A 21,782-nucleotide genomic window follows, 5' to 3' on the forward strand; every position below is an offset into this window, starting at 1 on the left:
ATCTACTATGTCTAATAATGTTGCTGTTGTTGTTAACGTGCCATTGAGTGGGACCCGACCCATAGTGACCCCTCCTTGGGTTTCCGAGGCGGTGTTTGATATTAGTAAAGTTAAACTATTATCTTTGATTAATGCTTGCATAGTATTTCCTTTTTTTTTTTTTTTTTCTTAATTTTACTTTATTTCTGTGCTTCTAGTTTTAGATATTGTTCTTCTAGGAAGCATATTATATGTTTTCATTTTTTTTTTTTTTTTACCAGCCTGACAACCTTTGTCTTTTAATTAGAGCAGTCTTCTCTTTAGAGTTAATGTCATCTCTGATATATTTGTATTTAAATCTATCGTCTTACTGTTTGCTTTCTATTCATCCTATGTTTCCATGAAATTCTCTCTCTCCTTTCCTTTCTTTCTGTTTTTAATATTATTTTATACTCATTTTCTTTTCTTCTACCAGATTGGTGGTTTTATATTCTACCACTCTTTTAGTGATTATCCTAAAACAATAAATATTCGTGCTTGACTTATCAAAATCAAATTTAAACTTTCATTTCTGTTCTGATAATGGGAGAATATACAAACACTTAAATACATTTCATACGTTCTCAAAATATGTATTACTATTGCTTTGCATTTTAATTTTCTCTATATTTAACATTCTAATGACATTAATTATTAGTATTATTTAATATAGTCTATACTGATTTAGGTTTACCTATGCATTAATTTTGGTTTTTTTGCTCATGATCTCTTCTTACATCTCTGAACTTGTATATGGTGCTTTTTTTTTTTTTTTTCATTTTATTTTTTCCCCTCTGGAAAACATTTTTCAATAATTCCTTTATCATGAGTTTGCTGGTAGAAAATCTCATTTTGATTTGTGTAAATATTTATCTTATCTGAATTTCTTTATGGATATTTTATCATGGTATAGAATTCTGGTTTGGCAGTTACTTTTTTTCAGAAGAAATTCTTTGTTATCTTTTAACTTTTGGGTTTTCATTTGAAAAATTAGCTATCAGTGTATATTTTGATCTTTGAGGTAATCTTTCTTTATATTCTACATGCTTTTACGATTGTCTCTTAGTCTAGTTTTTAGTGGTTTAATGATGCACATGGGAGCTCTGGTAGCATAGTGCCTAAGGCACTTGACTGCTTATCAGAAAGCTCCTGGTTCAAACCCACCAGCCACTCCTTGGAAGGAAGATGGGACGATCTACTTCCGTAGTGATACTGCCTCAGAAACTCAAGGAAGGGTCACTATGAGTTGGGTCTGACTCGACAGTACATAACAACAACAACAACAACAACAACAATGATGAATGTTTAGAGTTTTTGAAATTTTGCTCATTTTCATAAGCATTTCTTGAATCTGGCTTAATTTATGTTTTCTGTTAGGGAAAAATTAAAAACATTATATCTTTATATATTGCATCTGCCTCATATCTCTAGTCCTCTGAGAATTCTAGTTGCACAACTGTTAGATACTCTCTACACTTATATTTCTAAAAAGAACCCTGGTGGTGCATTGGTTAAGGGTTCAGGTGCTAACACAATGGTTGGCAGTTCGAAACTGTCAGCTACTCCCTGGGAGAAAGATGTAGTTATCTCCTTCCATAAAAATTATAGCCTTTGAAACCCTATGGGCAGATTTACCCTGTCATGTAGGGTTGCGTAGAGTCAGACTCATCTCTACAGCAAGGGGTATGGGTATCTGTCAGCAGAGGTGTGTCTGGGCACAGGTATCTATGGGTATAGCTATCTCTGGATATGAGTATCTCTGATGCTCACTTCTTTTATTTTCTTTTCCTAAGCTTCGGTCGCTATGAGTCGAGTCTGACTTGACGGCACATAACAACAACAACAAGTTTCTGAGTGCTATATTTTTGGATGTTTTATTCTGACACCTTTCATTCACTTATTCTACTTTCAACTATTAATAAATACTACTAAATTCTTTAATTATTTTGTTTTAATAAGTTTACATTTAGTTTTATTTGATTTTTCTTAGTTTCTGGCTCTCTGCCTAAAGTTCTTATCACTTATTTTCTTGAATATATGTATAATCCTTCTGTGGAAATGTTTATTGCTTATTGGTTTTCCCTTGGCTTCCAGTCATATTGTTGTGTCTCTTGATGTGCATTATTAGTTTTTACTGGATGCTAGGTATTGAATATGAAAAACTGAGAAAATATTTGAGACATAGGATGATATTAAATTCCTCTGTAGAGGATTTATTTACACTTCTGGCAAGCATTTAGGGACATTAGCTATCCTTTATCAACTCAATTCAATTTTTAGTACCTCTTGAGAGAGAGTCTATTTCTAGAGCACTCTTTTACCTACTGCATAGTCTTTGGTATCCCAATTCAGGTTTCAGCAGGCCCTGTATACAAATTTCTGTCCTATTATTGTGTTAGGGACAGAAGATGGGACAATGGTTAAAGCACTCAGCTGCTAACTGAAAGGTTGGATACTTGAACCCTCCAGGAGAAAGATTATAGCCTTGGAAATTCTATGGAACAGTTCTACCCTGTCCTATAGGGTTGCAATTAATGAGAATCAACTCTATGGCAATAGGTTTGGGTTTTTCTTTGTTGGCTGTTGTGTGTCTGTTCTAGTTACAGTATGTAACTCATAAGCACATGGTTTTGGGAGATAATCATGGATGCACAGTTTTCAAACCTTATTTTCTTGCTTTCTTTTGTTTATATGTGCTACCCAATATTATTAATGAATTAATTTTCCAGTTATACAGTAAAATCTGCAAAAGACAGAATTTGTGTAAGGCAGAAACCTATCAGAAGGAAACCTCAAATACATTCCACTAAAACTAAAAAAAGTGGTAAGAATGCACCCTGTCAAAGGTGGAAAACTTGCAGGACTATAAGACAGTCCCATCAAGTTCTGGCTCTCACAGGTTTCACTGTGTTTGCCAGATTGGTTTTTGTAGCTTATAATCAAAAATCCTGATTGACATAACAAGTCTCTATTATCATTCAATTTTTCAAATTAACAATTATTCTGCAAAATTCTCATTTAATTGCCTATGTGAACTTAAAGGTGCTCTGGTAGCATAGTGGTTAAGGCACTTGACTGCTAACCAGAAGGCTGGTGGTTCAAACCCATCAGCCACTCCTCAGAAAAGGTTGGGCAATCTGCTTCCATAGTGATACTATCTCAGAAACCCAAGGAGGGGTCGCTATGAATTGGATCTAACTCGACAGCAGTGAGTTTGGTTTTGGTTTTTTAGGTTTAGTTAAAATACGATTTGTGATTCTGACTGAAATTGTTAATTTATATATGACTGACATTTTTAATGATATTAATATCTTTCTAGAAAAATGATGTTTCTCTCTGATCACTCTGACCTTTTTACTTTTTAATAAAAGCTGACAATTATCTTTACATTAGTCTCTACATTTTTTATTTTTAAATATAATTCTGATATTTTGATTTTGAAGTTCTTGAGGTAAAAATCTTTTTTTTTTTTTTACCAATTTCCATTTCAAAGTGTTTATAGTTAATACAAAAGCCTACTGACTTTTACATGTTTATTATACATGCAAGTATTTTATCAAAGCCTTTTAATTGTTCTAAAATGTGACGATAATTAGTTTTTAATTAGACATAGTCAGTTTTCAAGTGTACAGTTTTACGTAGGCTTCCCATTTTTCCTGATTAAATAGGTGAGTATTTGCAATTTTATATGGTTGTTAGAGATTTTGAAATAAAACATCTATTGTGATATTTAGTTAGGCTTCTCTTCCTATTTTAATTTAAAAAATATTTCCTATTTTCCTTCTCACTTTAATTAAGAATGGTAGCTAAATTTTAGCAAATAACTTTCTAAAATATTTTGAAATAAGAATGCATGTTTAATTTAATAAAATGGTAAGAGATTTTTTAAATGTATCAAATTAAGTTTTTAATATTGAAATACTTTTCTTTCATAGCATACTTCCCTTCATCATGGTTTACTAATGTATTTATTGAACTTGACTTATTCAAAATTTATTTAGAAGTTCACATTCATATTTATCAATAAAATGACATATTCTTGTGTATCTTTACCATGGCTAGAATTTGGAGATACACAATATTTAAAGCATATTTAAAAGGTTTATACAAATTAAACTATAAAACACTAATAGAAGAAACCAAAACAGACCTACATAAATATAATAAGCTAATGGATAAAAGACTTAACCTGTGAAAATATGACTACTACCCAAAGTGATTTACAGATTTAAGGCCATTTTGTCCAGAATCCATCATTATTTTTAAAAGAAATGGGAAATTTAATCATCAACTTTATATGGAAAGGAAAGAGATACTGGATAAGCAAAGCACTACTAACGAAGAACAAAGTAGGAAGCTCCATACTCCTAAATCTCAAAGCTTACTATACAGCCACAGTAATCAAAATAGCCTGCTACTGATACCATAACAGGAACATGGACCAATGGAACAGCATTGAGAATCCAAGGTAAATCCATCCACCTATGGACAAAGGGACAAGATCCATTAAATGGGGGCAGAAATAGTCTCTTTGACAAACAGTGCTGGCAAACTGGATATTCATTTGCATAAAAAAAGAAATAGGATTCATACTGTGAGGATAAGGATTTTCCCTTTGTTAGGCCTGACTCCATATTGTTAGAATGTGGTTGTTGTTATGTGCCGTCCAGTCGGACTCGACTCATAGCAACCCCTCCTTGGGTTTCAAAGGTGGTATCACTATAAAAGTAGATTGCCCACCTTCCTTCCCAGGAGTGGCTGGTGGGTTTGAACCACCAGCCTTCTGGTTAGCAGTCAAGTGCCTTAGGCACTATGCTACCAGAGTACCATTGTTAGAATAAGACTCCATAATTCTAGTTAAGATGCCATTTCTTTAAAACTTGGCTTTACCCTTCTGTTATAATTAACGTGTTCTTCCTCTAAGATACAGTTATCAGTTTCTGTGATCTAACACAAGGCCATCTGTGTCAATAAAGGCTCCTGGGTTGGACACTGCGACTGGCCACCTGGACTTGAACTCACAGGAAACATTCCTTCCTTAATTACCCATTGTCCTATCTAACTTTTGGAAAATTGTTAATAGATCCTGCATCCATGCTGTGTCTCTTTTAATTTAGTAGAAGAACTAAATGTAAGTACTGAGCAGAGAGGACAAATTTGGAGTCACTGAGATGCTGTTTTTCTCTCCTTGGTGCAACTTCTAATAAAAGCTCTGTTCTCCTTGAACTCTGGTGTGGATTATTGGCTGTACTGTTCCATGGCAGGACCCCAGCATTTTTCAGGTAACAATATATCTCACAATATACAAAGATTAACTCAAGATGGATCAAAGACCTAAAGGTAAAACCTAAAATAATAAAATCAAAAAAATAAATAAACAACCACAATAGGGACAAACTCAGCAGCCTTACTACATGCCATAAATAGACTATCAAACATAACTAAAAATGCAAAAACAGTAGAAGACAAACTAGATGACTGGAACCTCCTAAAAATTAAATATTTATGCAAAACAGAAGAATTAGCCAAAAAAGTGAAAAGAGAACCTACAGACTGGGGGAAACAAAAATATGGCAACATCATATGGGACAAGGAAATATTCTCTAAAATTCATAGGAAATTTCAATACCTCAACAATAAAAAGACAATAATCCAATTAAAAAAAATAGGCAGAGGACATGAATTGACAGACAGTTCACCAAAGAAGATATTCAGGCAGCCAACAAACACAGGAAGTAATGCTCCTGATCATTAGCCATTACAGAGATATAAATCAAAACAACAATTACATATCATCTCACCCCAGCTGAAATGGCAGAGCTCAAAAAAAAAAAAAAAAAACAGCAAATGCTGATGAGGATGTGGAGTAACTAGAATTCTCCACAATTCTCATACACTGCTGCTGGGACTGTAAAATGGTACAACCACTGGAAAATGACATGGTGCTTCCTTAAAATACTGGAAATAGAAATATCATAGGATCCAGCAATCCCACTATTAGGTAAACAGTGATAGGTAGGTAGGTAAATAGCCTACTGAAATAAGAACCATGACACGAAAGGATATATGCACACCCATGTGAACTGCAGTACTATTCACAATAACAGAAAGAAGAAAACAACCAAAGTATCCATAAGCAAGTGAATGCATAAACTATGGTACAAACACACAATGGAATATTATGCAATGTTAAAGAATAATGATAAATCTGTAAAACACCTCCTAACATGGATGAACCTGGAGGTCATTATGCTAAGTGAAATTCAATCACAAAAGGACAAATATTGTATGAGACCACAACTATAAAAAGTTAAGAAAAAGTTTACACACACAAAGCAACATTCTTTGAAGGTTAGTAGGAGTGGGAGGGAAAAAGAGGGTAAATCACTAACAGGAGGGTAAGCATATATTAAATTGGGTGAAAGGAAGGCAATACAGAGTAAGATGGACATTTTATTTGTCAACCTGGGATTTGTCAGCCTTTGTTGTTGTTGTTGTTGTTATGTGCCGTCGAGTCGACTTGTCAGCCTTAGCAGCCAGCAATTACCTGAGCTAAGGAATGCCTCCAGTTTCAGTGGACTGGGAGCAAGAGGCAGAGCTAAAGCCCAAGGCTGTGGGCCTTTGACCCAGTGCCTAGTGCTTGGCACTTTGAACTCAGACTTCTAGCCTCCAAAACTGTAAGTGTATAAGCTCCTGTTTGTTAAAGCCATCCACCTGTTGTATTTCTGTTAGAGCAGCACGAAGTAATCAAAACAGTAAGCATCAAAGTAGGATGGAGAACATTGTCTTTGTGGAATACGTTATGCCAAGAGACCCGAGTGTCTCTCAAAACTATATTCTTGAGCCCCCAGGTCCAGTGGCTCATTCCCTCAAGGTATTTGATTATGGGTAAGAAGTTTTCGTAACTTAGCCTTTTGTATGCTTCTATACACACAGGAATATATTTGTAGCACATATAAATACATATGTAGAAATATCCTCTGTCAAACCTGTATATATTCATGGGTGTAATCCCATTCACCTTCCCACACCTGTGCATCTCTCTATATCCAACTTGTAGATTACTATTAGTAATGTTATTGCAGGATTGTGTATGTAGTAGCATTTATCTCTACCGTATTTAACACTTATGCTCCTCCTGTGTCTTCCTTTGCCTTGATAATTTTTGTGTTTATCTCCCTCTTATTGTATCCATGATTATATATCTATATGTACATTTCTGAGGCTGTTATTTTGGTATATCTTTTTGCTTCAGCAGGTTTGTCAATAATTTATTTATTTTCAAAGAGATAAAATATGATCTTATTTATTTTCCCCTAATTCATTGTGCCTTTTTTCCTTTAGTTTTTTATTGGTTTTCCCCTTTTTCCCTTTGTTTATACCTAGTAAGTCATGTTAAGGCCCCTGGGTGGTTCAAACAGTTTGCACTTAAGTAACTCCCCTAAAGATTGGTGGCTCCAACCCACCCAGCAGTACCATAGAAGAAAGGGCTAGAAATCTACTTCCATAAAAATCACATTCAAGAAAACCCTACAACACAGTGACAACACTGTAACAAATGAGGTTGCCATCAACTCAACATCAACGTTTGTTTTTTGTTTTTTCAGTAAGTCATATTATATACTTAATTGGTTGTTAGCATCTATTTTTTAATAATAAAATAATTTCTGCTTCTAAAACACCCCACTGTCATCGAGACAATTCTGACTCACAGACACCCTATAAGACAGAGTAGAACTGCTCCATAAGGTTTGAAAGGATGTAAATATTTACAGAAGCAGACCACCTCATGTTTCTTCTGTAGTATGGCTGGTGGGTTCGAACCACTGAATTTTTGGTTAGCAGCAGAATGCTTTTAACCTCTGTGCCACTAGACCTCCTCTGCTTCTGAAGCTTGGCTTAACAAAGTTTTATCTTTATACCATATTCTTACATATAGTTTATGCTTTTAGAAAATATTTTAATGATAAGGCATTTGACTGATAACCAAAGGCTGGTGTTCAAACCCATCAGCCACTCCTCAGAAGGAAGATTGGGTGATCTACTTCCACAGTGATACTGCCTCAGAAACCCAAGGAGGGGTCACTATGAGTTGGATCTAACTCAACGGCAGTGAGTTTGGTTTTTGATTTTTTATAGTTTCAATTTTATTTCACTTTGATTCAAGAATCATTAAGGGAGTGAAGCTAACTGAAAATGTCCTTTTGGACTATATCAATGTCAGGAAAGATTAATATGACTATAATTTTTGTTCTAGTCAACTTACTGAGAAACAATTGTCAAAAAATGGAAATCTTTCTTCCAGTTTTTAATCTCTGGTCTCAAGCCCACCATTATAAAAGTATTGGGATGGGGCTGGTGGCTAGGGGTGAGGGTAGACTTCCCTTTGGAGACTGATGTGTTCTTTTCCACCAGGACTGGAACCAGCAGTCTTAGGCAGCCAATGCTTTTCTTTAACACTTCTTAACCAGACATCAAAACACTTTTTCTCTTCTCTCCTCTAGAGAATTCAAGTCTCCAGAAACATTCTTCCTACTCTTAGATCTAACATTAAGTTTATTTTATATCCCAGATTATTCTAGTGTGGGCTTGGGAGGTAACAGTTGTCATGAAAATACTGGTAGTGCAGTGCGTAAAGTATCTGACTGCTAAGGTTCAATCCTACCAGCTGCTCCATGGCGAACAATGAGGCAATCTATTTCTGTAAAGATTTATAGTCTTGTAATTGGGGGTATTATGAGTCAGAGTAAACTCAATGGCAATGGATTTGGTTTGGGTTTTGGTATCCTCAGTAATACCATTTTTTTTTTTTCCTTGTGAAATATATTTTTGAAATTTGTTATTACCCTTTCAACCACTGTTGTCTTAAATGAAATTCTTACTTGCTGGGAGCCTAAAACAGCTAAAGGAAGGATGAAGAATTAGATTAAACACTAAAGAGAAGGAGAAACTGAATGAAACAGTGAATAAGGAGACTTGTGGACCATAAACACCCTACCAGTTTGTCTTGCTGAAATTATTTCCCAACTGGGTATCTCTTGCTTGTATCACCCTAAAACTAATGTTTTCCCCATAACCTAAAAGTCATCTTTTAAAACACATGTATAAGTTTTCTTTGCCAGTTTCTAGTGGTTTTTCAGGCTGAAGTCCCAAATCTTCAGAATGGTATACAAGTCCCTTTCAAATCTGACTCCAATATCATAAAAATATAATCTTACTCCTCCTTTGCCCTCACACATGCACACATTCTATTTCCTCCTCCTAATACATTTATTGGGAGCTCTGGTGGTATAGCACCTAAGGTACTTGACTGCTAACCAGAAGGCTGGTGGTTCAAACCCACCAGCCACTCCTCGGAAGGCAGGTTGCATAATCTACTTCTGTAGTGATACCACCTTGGAAAGCCAAGGAGGGGTCGCTATGAGTCGGGTCCGACTCGAAGGCACATAACAACAACACAACAACAACAACATTTTTCTTCACCAGTTCCTCTAAGTGGTATGGTACCTTCTTTGATAGCACAAATGCTTACATCTCCAAATTAGTTATTCTTTTTCCATTTCACCATTTCAGATTTTGCTTATTCATTTCTACTCCTACCACACATAACTATGGCAATTGTGCTTATTATTATGTTTTTGTAATAATTGTTTCTACATTGTATTTGTTTTCTAGGGTTGCGGTAACAAAGTACTACAAACTAGAGAGTTAAAATAACAAGAAATGTATTCTTTCACAGTTCTGGGATATATAAAACCCTAAAATCAAAGTGCTGGTAAGGTTAATTTCTTCTAGAGAGTTTTGAGAGAAAGTCTGTTCCTGGTCTTTATCCTAGCTTTTGGTGTTCTCAGGTGTTCCTTGGGAGCTGTGGCAGCATAACTACGATCTCTGCCTTCATCTTCACATTGCTATTTCTCTCTCTCTGTCTTTCTGTCGCTTCTCCTCTGTTTATAAGGACACTGGTTATGTTAGATTAGGGTCCCCCTTAGTCCAGTATTACCTCATGTTAATTTAACTAATTATTTCTGCGGAGACACTATTTCTAAATAAGATTTCATTCACAATTACTATAGTTACCAAATTCAACAAATCTTTTAGGGGAACATAATCCAACCCATAATATGCATCTCTTTTATTTTTAAAATAATCTGCAAGATCTTTTATGTTGGAGAGTATGTCTGAAATTTATACAAGAAAGAGTTATGAAAGTTAATATGAATAGATTTGTTTTGAACAAATGAATTTTAAAAATCCATTTTTTTAACACTATACTGATATTTTTCTGTGTTTTGTACATAATTCATTACTTCTTATGGGTGGCAAATGTGGGTATAACTCATTTAAGTATATTTAGTTTAGGGACATATATAGTATAACTAATAGGGTAGAGTATGAAATAGACGGAGAACTGAAATTATGAACTCAATAAATCTTTCTTATTAAAATCTATTTGCAAAAAGCCCATCATCAGAAATAATGTTCAGTGATAATCAGCCATTTAACACATAGCTAGCCAAAGGTAAGTTTGTAGCTGCCACAAAAATCTAGGAACCAGGCGTGAGAGAGGGTTGACTGGCTCCTAGCCAAGAAATTAGGCACTTATTTCCATATTGCTCCTGTTTGAAAGAAGACAAATGTGAGAGCCCAGCATCTGTGTCTTGGAGTTGCCAAGCACATCCACTGAGTGACCATTCTCTTGGCTTAAATAATAAAACATATTGAAAGGGGGTGCAAAAGTAGACCAACTCTTGCATTGCCAGCAGGAGAAAAGGTGTGCGCCAAGCATGTATCACACTATAATGTAACACCCAATTTGTTTTGTAATTGCATTTTGAAAAAAAAAAAAAAAGGCAAAGTTGTGTTTGGAATCATATAAATTCAATGCATCCCTATAGCATATAGTAATTTGTAATAATAGTGAACATAACAACTTTTTGAAATTACATTTGTTAAGAGAAAAAATATGACTTTGGAAGACATCAACTTAATGAAAAGATAAAAAGAAAAAATAACACTATAATCAGCATTAGTACAGAGGACAAAGGAAGATGGTGAAGAAATACCAATGACCCATGGGATCTTAGGAAGTTAGAGGGAGAATGATGTGACTCTGCATGAGTAAAATCTATTGTCTTGAGATGGCCCATGAAGGCAACTTAATCACACATATCATGTCATCTCAGCAAAGAACTGAGAAATCAAGTGAAACAGATATAGATGACAATCTGGGAACGTAGAATAGCAAATGGAAGGATGAAAAATTAGACCAAACATTGAAAAGAAGCAAAAACTGAATGAAAACAGTGAATGAGGAGACTTATGGACCATGGGCACTCTACTAGCTGACCAAGCATAGTGTGGTCATTTTGAGACAAAGTGAGTAATGTTTCTGGGTGATGAGCAAGGTAACTTCAAGCCATCTGCAAAAGAAGACAGAGATACTGTGTAGATAAACATGGAACTCAGCAAGGCGAGCAGGACATGGAACAATCTAAGGAGGGAATGTTCATGAAGAGGGAAGACAGCCCTAGGGACACAATCCTTAATCATTTGGTGGGTAGTGATTTCAGAGTAGAACATCCTTGGAGTGGTGGCTAGAGATTGTCCACCCTATCAAACTCTAGATAATGTTCCCTCCTCACATTTGGCTGGGGTCAATTCTTGATCACTGACTGCACTCTGTGGGGAATGCTCTATCGCCCATTCCAGAGACTGGAGGAATATGCTTTCTCCCAATGACCAAGAGAGTACATGCACCCGTATCCCCACCTAGCTATCTGCAGATCATGATCTCATTCCATCAAACTTGTGACTGGAGGCTCATGCATGCCCACCCACCTCTGTCCCACCCAACTGTCCAGCGATCAGCAGCGTGTGCTCCTGCCTCCAGACCAGTGGTCAGTGTAATATTCCCCCCCACCAATACCTGCTTCCTTGCTGATATAGCAGTTGGTAGAGTTGTCTATTATCCTTTTCAATTCAACTAATATTTACTTCATGTATTTTGAAGCACTTTCATTGGGTGCATAGATATTTACTATAGTAATGTCTTCTTGGTCAATTGACCCTTTCAGCATCATATAGTGTCCTTCTTCTTTGTCCTTATGCTGTTTTTCACCTTAAAGTCTGTTTTATCAGAAATTAATGTTGCCACTCCTGCTCATTTTTGGTTACTGCTGGCTTGGTATATTTTTTTCCATCCTGTAACTTTTTTTTTTATTTTTGTGTCTAGGGTGGGTCTCTTGTAGGCAGCACATCTATGGGTCTTCTTTTCTTATCCAGTCTACCACTCTCTTTCTCTTGACTTGTGCAATTAGTTCATTCACATCAAGTGTAATTAGTGATAGGCATGCATTGATTGCTTTCATTCTATTGTTTTTTACTTATTTATTTATTTATTGTGTGTGTGTATGTGGGTGTGTATGTGTTGCTGGAGTTTCCTTGGTCCATATACTTTTCTGTGCTGAATTCATTTTGTTGTCAAGTGTTTCCTCTCTTTTCTTCTTTATTGTTAGTTTTGTGCTTACTAAGCCCAAATGTTTTCCTTCTTTCTGGGTTTACTTAGTAGGATTGTTAATTTTCTCTGTGGTTACCTTGGAGTGAATTCTTGTCTCTATATTTTTGGAGCAGTCTGGTCTATAATGACATTGTCCTGTTTTCCTCTCCATTTGGAAGTTTTGTACCTAGAACTTTTATTGCCTCTATTTGCTTTGTTGCTGGTATGTTGTGTACAGATTGATTACCCCCCCCCCTTTTTTGGTGAACATTTTATGAGCTTATTTTGATCATTTATTTCTGATTTGGTTTTAGTGTTGATATCACATTTTCTAGTTTTAATTTGTTGTTCTCTGTTGTAGGTTCTCTCTTGGAAGGACTTCCTTAAGCATTTCCTATAGGATTGGTCTGGTTTTTACAAAATCCCTTAATTTCTGTTTGTCTGAAAATGTCTTGATTTCACCCTCACATCTGATGGATAATTTGGCTGGATATAAAATTCTTGGTTGGAAGTTCTTTTCCTTCAGTGTTTTATATATGCCGTCCCATTGCCTTCTTGCCTGCATGGTTTCTGCTAAGTAATCAGAACTCAGCCTAACTGCTTATCCATTGTAGGTGACATTTCTTTTTTTCCAGAGTGCTCACAAGATTCTTTGTCTGTCTTTGATTTTGGAGAATTTGATTATGATATGTCTTGGTGACTTTCTCTTGGTATCTATCCTCTATGGGGTTCACTGAACTTCTTAGACAAATATCTTTTTTTCCTTAATGATATGGGGGAAATTTTCTGTTAGTAAGTCTTCCACAATTTTCTCAGAGGTATTTTTTACCTCTTCTTGTTCTGGTATTCCAATGAAGTGTATGTTGTTTCTTTTCATGTCATCCCATATAACTCTTAGGTTCTCTTCTTTTCTCTTAAATCTGTGTTCTGATTTTTCTTCATACAGCTGGTGTCAAGGGATTTATCTTCTAGTTGGGAAATGGTTCTTCAGCCAGTTCTAGCTTATTCTTCAGTGCTTCCACTGTGTTGTGTAATTCTGTAATTTTAGTATTCATCTTCTGGATTTCTAACTGCTGTTTTTGTATGAGTTCTGATTGTGTCTTAATCTTGTTATTTCATTCTTGAATGGTTTTCCTGAGTTTTTCCAAGGTACTGTCTGTGTTCACCTTGGTTCTGTTTGAGGTTTCCTTAAACTCTTGTAGAGTTCTATAAACCTATCTTCTAAATTCCTTCTCAGATAATTCTACTGCCTCCTCTTCCTCCAAGTTTAATGAGATTTTTGTTTGGAATTTTATTTCTATTGTCTTATTCTGTTTTTTGTTTGTTTGTTTGATTTAAGATTGCCTGTTGTTTCCTACACATTTTTAAGTTGTCTTTAACTATTAGTTATGTATTGATTTGGTTTGCTCGATTTTATGTTTAAATACTTTTGTAGTGGTGGAGCTGGTGTATTTTATTTTATTTTTTGGTTATTAATTCAGGTGTGCTGGGTTGCTCTGCAGTTTTCTTTGTGTTGATGGAATCACTGCAGGAAATGTGGAACTAGGTTTCTGTTCTTCGAGAAGGAGATTTAGAGTTGGAATGAACAGGTTTTGTGGTGGCTTAAAGTGGTTCTTCTACTGGGTGAGATGTGAAAGAATGGGTAAAAGGAAGAAGAAAAGAAAAGGCTCCAATATCACGTCCCTGCTTTCCACTTTTCCGTGGTTCCTGATGGTTCCGGGGTTTTGTTTTGAGTCTGCTTGGGTCAGCTGCCAATGATGATGTTTTATTGTCACTCACAGACCTGAGTTTCAAACTCAGCAAAGACCCCAAAGGTTAGTGGGGCACTACTTTCCACTTGGGTCTGATAACTGCAAAAACCCCGTACTCCAAACACTTCTATGCTAAAAAGCTGTCCTAGGAGAGCTGGATCCCAGACTTGCACTGTGAGCTCATCTGAGGACCCACCCACCTTCAGCATGTTTCCTCCTTCTCCCTTTCTGCTCTCAACTCAGTAGCAACCTGACCCAGAGGGGCTTCTGCTCTATTTCTCAGAAATGTTGTCCACTTCCTAAGCTCAGTTCCCAAGGTTATTGTCAGAAGCTGCTGTTGCGGGAAGTCTGAGTCTCCAAAGCCACCAATGGCTCCCCAGTGTTCTTGTTCAATTGTTTAGAGACTTTTCATTTCTCTATCTCTCAGTCTCATGCGCCACTGGGCAGGTTAATCTATTTTTAGTTTTCCCAGCTGTTTACCTTGCTTCTTCTTCTTCTTTTATTTTCTTCTTCTCCACTAAATCTGGCCTTCTCTAACTTAATGAGCTGTTGATATCTCTGCTTCAAACTGCTGCACCTTGTTTTTCAGGCATTAAGATGCTAGCAGAAACAAACATGTAGGCTAGGCTATGACACCATCTTCCAAAGGTCTGACTTAGTAATTGGTGACATAAGCTCACATGTCACACCCACATGACCAAGACAGTGGACCCTTTCATCAACAATCCAGCACCAGCATTGCACGCACACAGTGCCTAAGCCAGTAACCAACAAGAATACTCCCTGGACACATGCTCTGTCCAGGCAGATATATCACCTCATCAGCAATGCCAGTAACATCCTGACAGATGTCATTTGCACCTCTACCAAACAATAAGCAGGAGATCCTGGTGCCCCCATCCAATGCTGACCCAATTTCAACATTCCACATCCAACACTCAAACAGTTCCTGCAGTCATCTACACTTGCACTAAAACCTCTTGGTTACCCACCACCTACTGAAATGCAAATTCATACACACAACATGAATTTGTGTCCAAAGTTCTCTCACAACAGATTTGGAGACATCCTTCCCTGACCTCCAGAGAACTCACTAACTGCTAGCACCAATCCAGAAGATCCTAAGGTCCCACAAAGGCAGTGGAGGGACCTAACTTGTCACCCTGTATCAGGGAAAGAATCTACTCTTATACCTCCACTCAATACAGTAAGAGTAGACATACAAGCCTAACTACAGGGTACTTGCTGGTAGGTGTGACCCCCCCCCCCATACCCACCAAGGAGAGAACATCATGCCTAGAAAAACCAAAATCACACATAGACAAGAACTACAGAACAACAATTAAATAATACAAAGGAAGAAAGACATTCTGAAGAGGAGAAGAAATAAAGCTCCTGATGACATCAAAACAAAATAAAAAAGTCAGCACAAAACAAGCATACATGCAACCAATAAAGAAATATATAAATTAATCAACACCTTAATGCCTTGGAGAATACACAATAACAAATCATATGAAGAAACAGGGTAAGATGACTCAAATAATTGAGAAAAATGAAGGGTAGAACACCTTCCAGGGGAAGAAATGGTAACACAACTATCTGAAAAGTATATACAGAATTCTCAAGGAAAACACAAAAACCTAGAAGGATTCAGGAAAACAATACAAGAACAAAATGACAAAATCAATGACAACTGGAAAACTGACCAGAACAACTAGAAATCCATATGATTACTGGTAAAATAACAGAAGTTGATAACTCAGTTGAAAGTCACAGAAGTAGAACTGAATCACTAGAAGAAAGAATTAGAGAAAGAGGAGATACACACCTTGATACTAATTTATTTGAGGAACAATCAGAAAAAATAATGAAGATAAATGAAGAAAGCCTAAGCATTATGTGGGATACTGTCAAGAGAAATAAATACACATCATAGGAATTGAAGGGGAGGGGAAAAATGTACAGAAAAAAGTTTGAAGATTTATTGGCATAAACATCCCTATTATCATAAAAGATAAGAAAATTCCCTTCCTAGAAGCTCAATGATCTTTATATAGTACAGACCACACACACACAAAAAAAAAAAGGTAATCAATACATATCATAATTAAACCAAAAGCCAAACCTACTGCCGTCAAGTCAGATCCGACTCATTGTGACCCCTCCTTGGGTTTCCGAGGCTGTATTGCTACAGAAGTAAATTGCCTCATCTTCCTTCTGAGAAGTGGTTGGTGGGTTTGAACTGCCAACCTTCTGTTTAGCATTCAAATACCTTAGGCACCACACCACCAGATTATACCTTCCAAAACTAAGTCAAAGAAAGAATTCTGAGAGCAGCTCATGAAAGATAAATATCATTCTAAAGGGGCATCAATAAGAATAATTGCTGATTTCTCAGGATAAATAATGCAGTGAAGAACACAATGGGATGATATATACAAAACCAATACAGAACTGGACTACTTACAACTGACTGGCTAATCACATCAGATCTCACCATGAAGGCTGAGTACATCATTATGTAACTGCCTCTAGTACTGCCTCATTAACATACAGAGGTTAGAATTTATAACTCACTCCCACTGAGTTGATTCTAACTCATAATAACCACTACTGGGTTTCCAAGGCTGTAAATCTTTATGGAAGTAGATTGCTCCATTTTCCTTCCATGCAGTAGCTGGTTGATTTGAACCACTGACCTTCTGTTTAGCAGCCAAATGCTTTATCCACTATGCCACCAGAGCTCCATAGGATAATTCAATAATGCAGAGACTCTTAGCCTAACCAAGTTGACACATATATTTAGGGTTTAAAATTCAATCCATAACAAGGATTAATACACCAAAAAAACATAACTATAATGAATATTTATATACCCAATGACAAAGCACCAAAACACATAAAATAAACTCTAACAGAGATTGAAAAGAGAAACAGTTCCACAAGAATAGGAGGAGACCTTAAGACACCATTTTCAACAAGAGACAGAGCAACTAGAAATGAACTCAACAAAAATACAGAAGACAATAAGACAATAAACCAGCATGACCTCATAGTAATATACAGAACATATCACACACATTCTTCTCTAACACACATGAATCATTCTCCTAAATAAACCATGTTTTAGGCCACAGAGCAATCTCAATAAAATAAAAATAATAACAACAGAAAACATCTTTTTTGATCCCAATGCTATAAAATTAGAAATCAGTAACAGACAGAACAAGGGAAAATATTAAATACATGGAAACTAAAAAACACCTGTTTGAAAACTGTTGGGCAATAGACTAAATTAAAAATTGCATTAAAGTTTCTTAGAATCAAATGAGAGAGAAACATAAAATACCAAAATCTTTAGGACACAACAAAAGCAGTATTCAAAAAAATGTATAGCAATAAATACACATATTAAAAAGAAAAGCCAAAATCAATAGCTTAACCAACAACTGGAACAAAGAGAAAAGGAGTAACAAAAGACCATAGTTTCTGAAAGAAAGTATATAATAAAGATCAGGGCAAAAATAAATGAAATAGAGTTACAGTAAGATGGCAGAATAAGCAGACAAACTACACAGACCCTCTTCAACAAAGAAAAGGGAACTAATTAACACAGATACAGAAGATAATCCTGGAGCCCTGAGCTTTGAAAGATAGTATACAGAACTGGACTAAACTCCAACTAGTAGAAGAACCTGCCTGAAAACATCAAAAAAAAAAAAAAAAAGAGAGAGAGACATACAGAGCTGCAGACTGTGAGCAATTCTGACAGCCTGACAGCTTGGAGATTGCCAAGTGTTGTAAGGACCTAAGAATTAACCTAAAAGTCAGCCCTGCAAGCTAGGGGCTACACACAGGACTGCACTAGTGGCTGGTGAAGAGGGAGATGGGGTGAATTGTGGACTTTTGCCTGTGTGGAGGGAGCAGCCATTTTGAATGTTTACAAGTGGTTTGACCATTTTGGATATTTAAAGCAACAGCATTCTCCTAGATTCCAGGGACCTAAGAATGGGCTCCACTTTCCAGGAACCAGACACCAATAACTGGAAAGGTGTGATATTCCCGTTGTTATTCTTGTACCTCACCCCCTTTGTGAATGGAGGTGTGGTCATCCCTTACTCCCACCCACCTTCTGGGCTGGCAGGAATTCCATCCCAGTCTGTGGGTTCTGACAGAGCCTGGGTGCCCTGCCCCACCCTGCCCAGAATTTTTTTTTTTAGTTTTTGTCTGTTTTAAAATTGTTATTGTTGTTGTCCTTTTTATTATTTTTCTTTCTTCTTCCCTTTCCAGGTTCTAATTTTCAGCTTTTTCTGCCTTTCCTGTTCTATTTTTTTCTTTCTTGTGGTTCTCCTCATTCCTTGTTTTTCTTTTTGCATTTTCCCCATTTTTTTCTTCATTATTCTCCTACTCTACCTCTTTTCAATTATTGCCACCTCTCCAGATATTGTGCTTTTTTCTTTCTTTCCTTCTTTCTTTTCCTGTTTTATATGCATATTTCTTTTGGCTTTTTAAAGTATTTCTTTAAATATTTTCTCTCATTTATTGCCTTTCCTCATTTTTTTTTTTTTTTTTTTTTGTGGTGAGTTTTCCTGTGTGTTTATACAATATGTTTTTGTCCACTTGCTTTACTTTTTTGATGATTTTTTGACTGTTGTTTTTGTCTAACCGAGTGGGAGACAGCAACTGTGCCTTTATGATGCAACCACACCTACACCCCCTGCAGCTCCACTTACAGAGTAAGAAGCACAATCTCCTTCACAACCAACTGGGTAAAGATAAATGACCAACAAAAAGAGCCTGACTCACCCTTAACTGCTCTTCACACACTTAACAGAGATCTGTGGAGTCATTCTCATTCTCTATCACAACCTCCAGGAGACTGGTGGAGACCACATAAGTGCTGCCAAATAGCGAATAGAGGAGCACAGTACCCTGCTTACTCAGATACATCCAAAAAAAAAGAAAGAAAACAAAAATTTTGGGTGAATCACTCCAACATACAATAAACAATTAAATATAAATATGAATACAACACAAAGTCACAATGTCTCAGAGATAACAGACCATCAGAGTCCACGCAAAGAAGCAAGATAAAGAGGTAGAAACAAGGGAGCAGGATACAGACCCAGAACACATTCTGAGGAAGAAGAAGCATTGGGACTCCCTGATAAGAAATTAAAAAGAATTATACTTAGGTATCTTCAAAGGATCGAGAGACCAATCAAGGAAAACACTGACAAAATGAAGGAAAACACAGACAGAACCCTAGAAAAATTTTGGAAGAAAATACAAGAACAAAAGTACAAATAAATGAAATATTAGAAATTATATAAGATTTACAGATAGAAATCTAGTAGATTAATACTAAATTGTCAGAAATAGATTACACATTGAAAGGGCAAAGGAGTAGAATGAAATCAATGGAAGACAGAATTCATGAGATTGAAGACAAGTACCTAAATACTTCTTTGGGAAGGGATCAATCAGAAAAAAGATCAAAACAAAATGAAGAAGGCCTAAGGTTCATGTGGGATATCATCAAAAGAAAAACCTACATGTAATCAGAATTCCAGAACAGGAAGAGGAAAATAAAACCACTGAGAAAATTGACCAAGATTTGTTGGAGAGAACTTCCCTGATATGATGAAAGATGACAATATATCCATTCAAGAAGCTCAATGAACCCCAAACAGGATAGACCCCAAAAGAAAATCACCAAGACACATCATCATCAAAATGACCAAAACCAAAGACAAAGATAGAATCCTGAAAGCCGCACGGGAGAAACAAAAAGTTACCTACAAAGGACAGCCAGTAAGGATAAGCTCTGATTTCTCAGCAGAAACCATGCAGGCGAGAAGGCAATGGGAAGATATATATAAAACCCTGAAAGAGGATAATTGCCAACCAAGAATTATATACCAGAAAAACTGTCCCTCAAATTAGGAGATTTCCAGATAAGCAGAAATTAAGGGAATTTGTTAAAATCAGACCAATCTTACAAAAGATACTAAAGGGAGTCCTTTGAATAGAGAATCAATAATACCAAACATCTGACCATTGATACATAAGATAATATAACCCAGAAAACAACACAGCTATGGAAGTAGCCATAATAAAATAAGCTCGACAAGATCAGCCAACATCCATCTGATATCAGTGATGACATCCCTTGTTCCTTGTCCTCTTCTGAATTCTACTTGCATTTCTGGAAGTTACCTGTCAATATGTTGTTGCAACTGTTTTTTAATTACCTTCAATAAGATTTTAATTGTATGTGATATTGATGATATTGTTTGATAATTTCCACATTCTGTGGGATCACCTTTTTTGGAATGGGTACAAATATGGGTTTCTTCCAGTCATTTGGCCAGGTAGCTGCCTTTCAAATTTCTTGGCATAGATGAGTAAGTTCCTCAAGTATGGCATCATTTGTTGAAACACCTCAATGGGTATTCCATCAATTCCTGGAGTCTTCTTTTTCACCAATTCCTTCAATGCAGTTTTGACTTCCTCCTTCAGTACCATTGGTTCTTGGTCATATGCCACCTTATGACATAGATGAACATTGATCAATCTTTTTGGTACAGTGACTTTGTATTCCTTTCATCTTCTTTTGATGTTTCCTGTATCATTCAATATTTTGCCCAAAGAATCTTTCAACACTGCAACTAGAGGCTTGAATTTTTCCTTCAGTTCTTTCAGATTGAGAAATGCCAAGCATATTCTTCCCTTTTGATTCTCTAACTCTGGGTCTTTGCATATTTCATTATAATAGTTGATTGTCTTCTTGAGCTGCTCTTTAAAATCTTCTGTTCATCTCCATTATCTTGTCATTTCTTCCATTTGCTTTAGATACTATGCATTCAAGAGCAAGTTTCAGTCTCTTTGATGTCCATTTTTGTCTTTTCTTCCTTTGCTGTCTTTTTAGTGACCTTTTTCCTTTCTTCATGTATGCTGTTCTTAATGTCATCCCACAACTCATCTGTTTTTTGGTCTTTGGTGTTCAATGCACCAAATCTGTTCTTCAGATGATCTTTAAATTCAGGGGGATATAATCAACATCATATCTTGGCTCTCATGGACTTGTTTTAATTGTCTTAAGCTTCAACCTGAACTTGCATATGAGTAATTGATGGTCTGCTCCACTGTCAGCTCCTGTCCTTGTTTTGGTTGAAGATATTGAGTTTCTCCATTGCCTCTTTCCACAGATGTAGCTGATCTGATTCCTATGTATTCCATCTGGCAAGGTCCACATGCATAGCCACTGTTTATGTTGCTGAAAAATGGTATTTGCAATGAAGAAGTCTTTGATTTTGCAAAATTCTATCACGTGACCTCCAGCATAATTTTAATCACCAAGGTTATATCTTCCAAATACTGATGATCCTTCTTTGTTTCCAACTTTTGCATTCCAATCACCAGTTGTTGTTGTTGTTGTTGTTAAGTGCTGTCAAGTCGTTTCCAACTCATAGCGACCCCATGCACAGCAGAACGAAACACTGCCTGATCCC

Source organism: Orycteropus afer, unplaced genomic scaffold (genome assembly GCF_000298275.1).
Source record: "Orycteropus afer afer isolate SDZICR_OR568_19922 unplaced genomic scaffold, OryAfe1.0 scaffold00028, whole genome shotgun sequence".
Lineage (NCBI taxonomy): Eukaryota > Metazoa > Chordata > Mammalia > Tubulidentata > Orycteropodidae > Orycteropus > Orycteropus afer.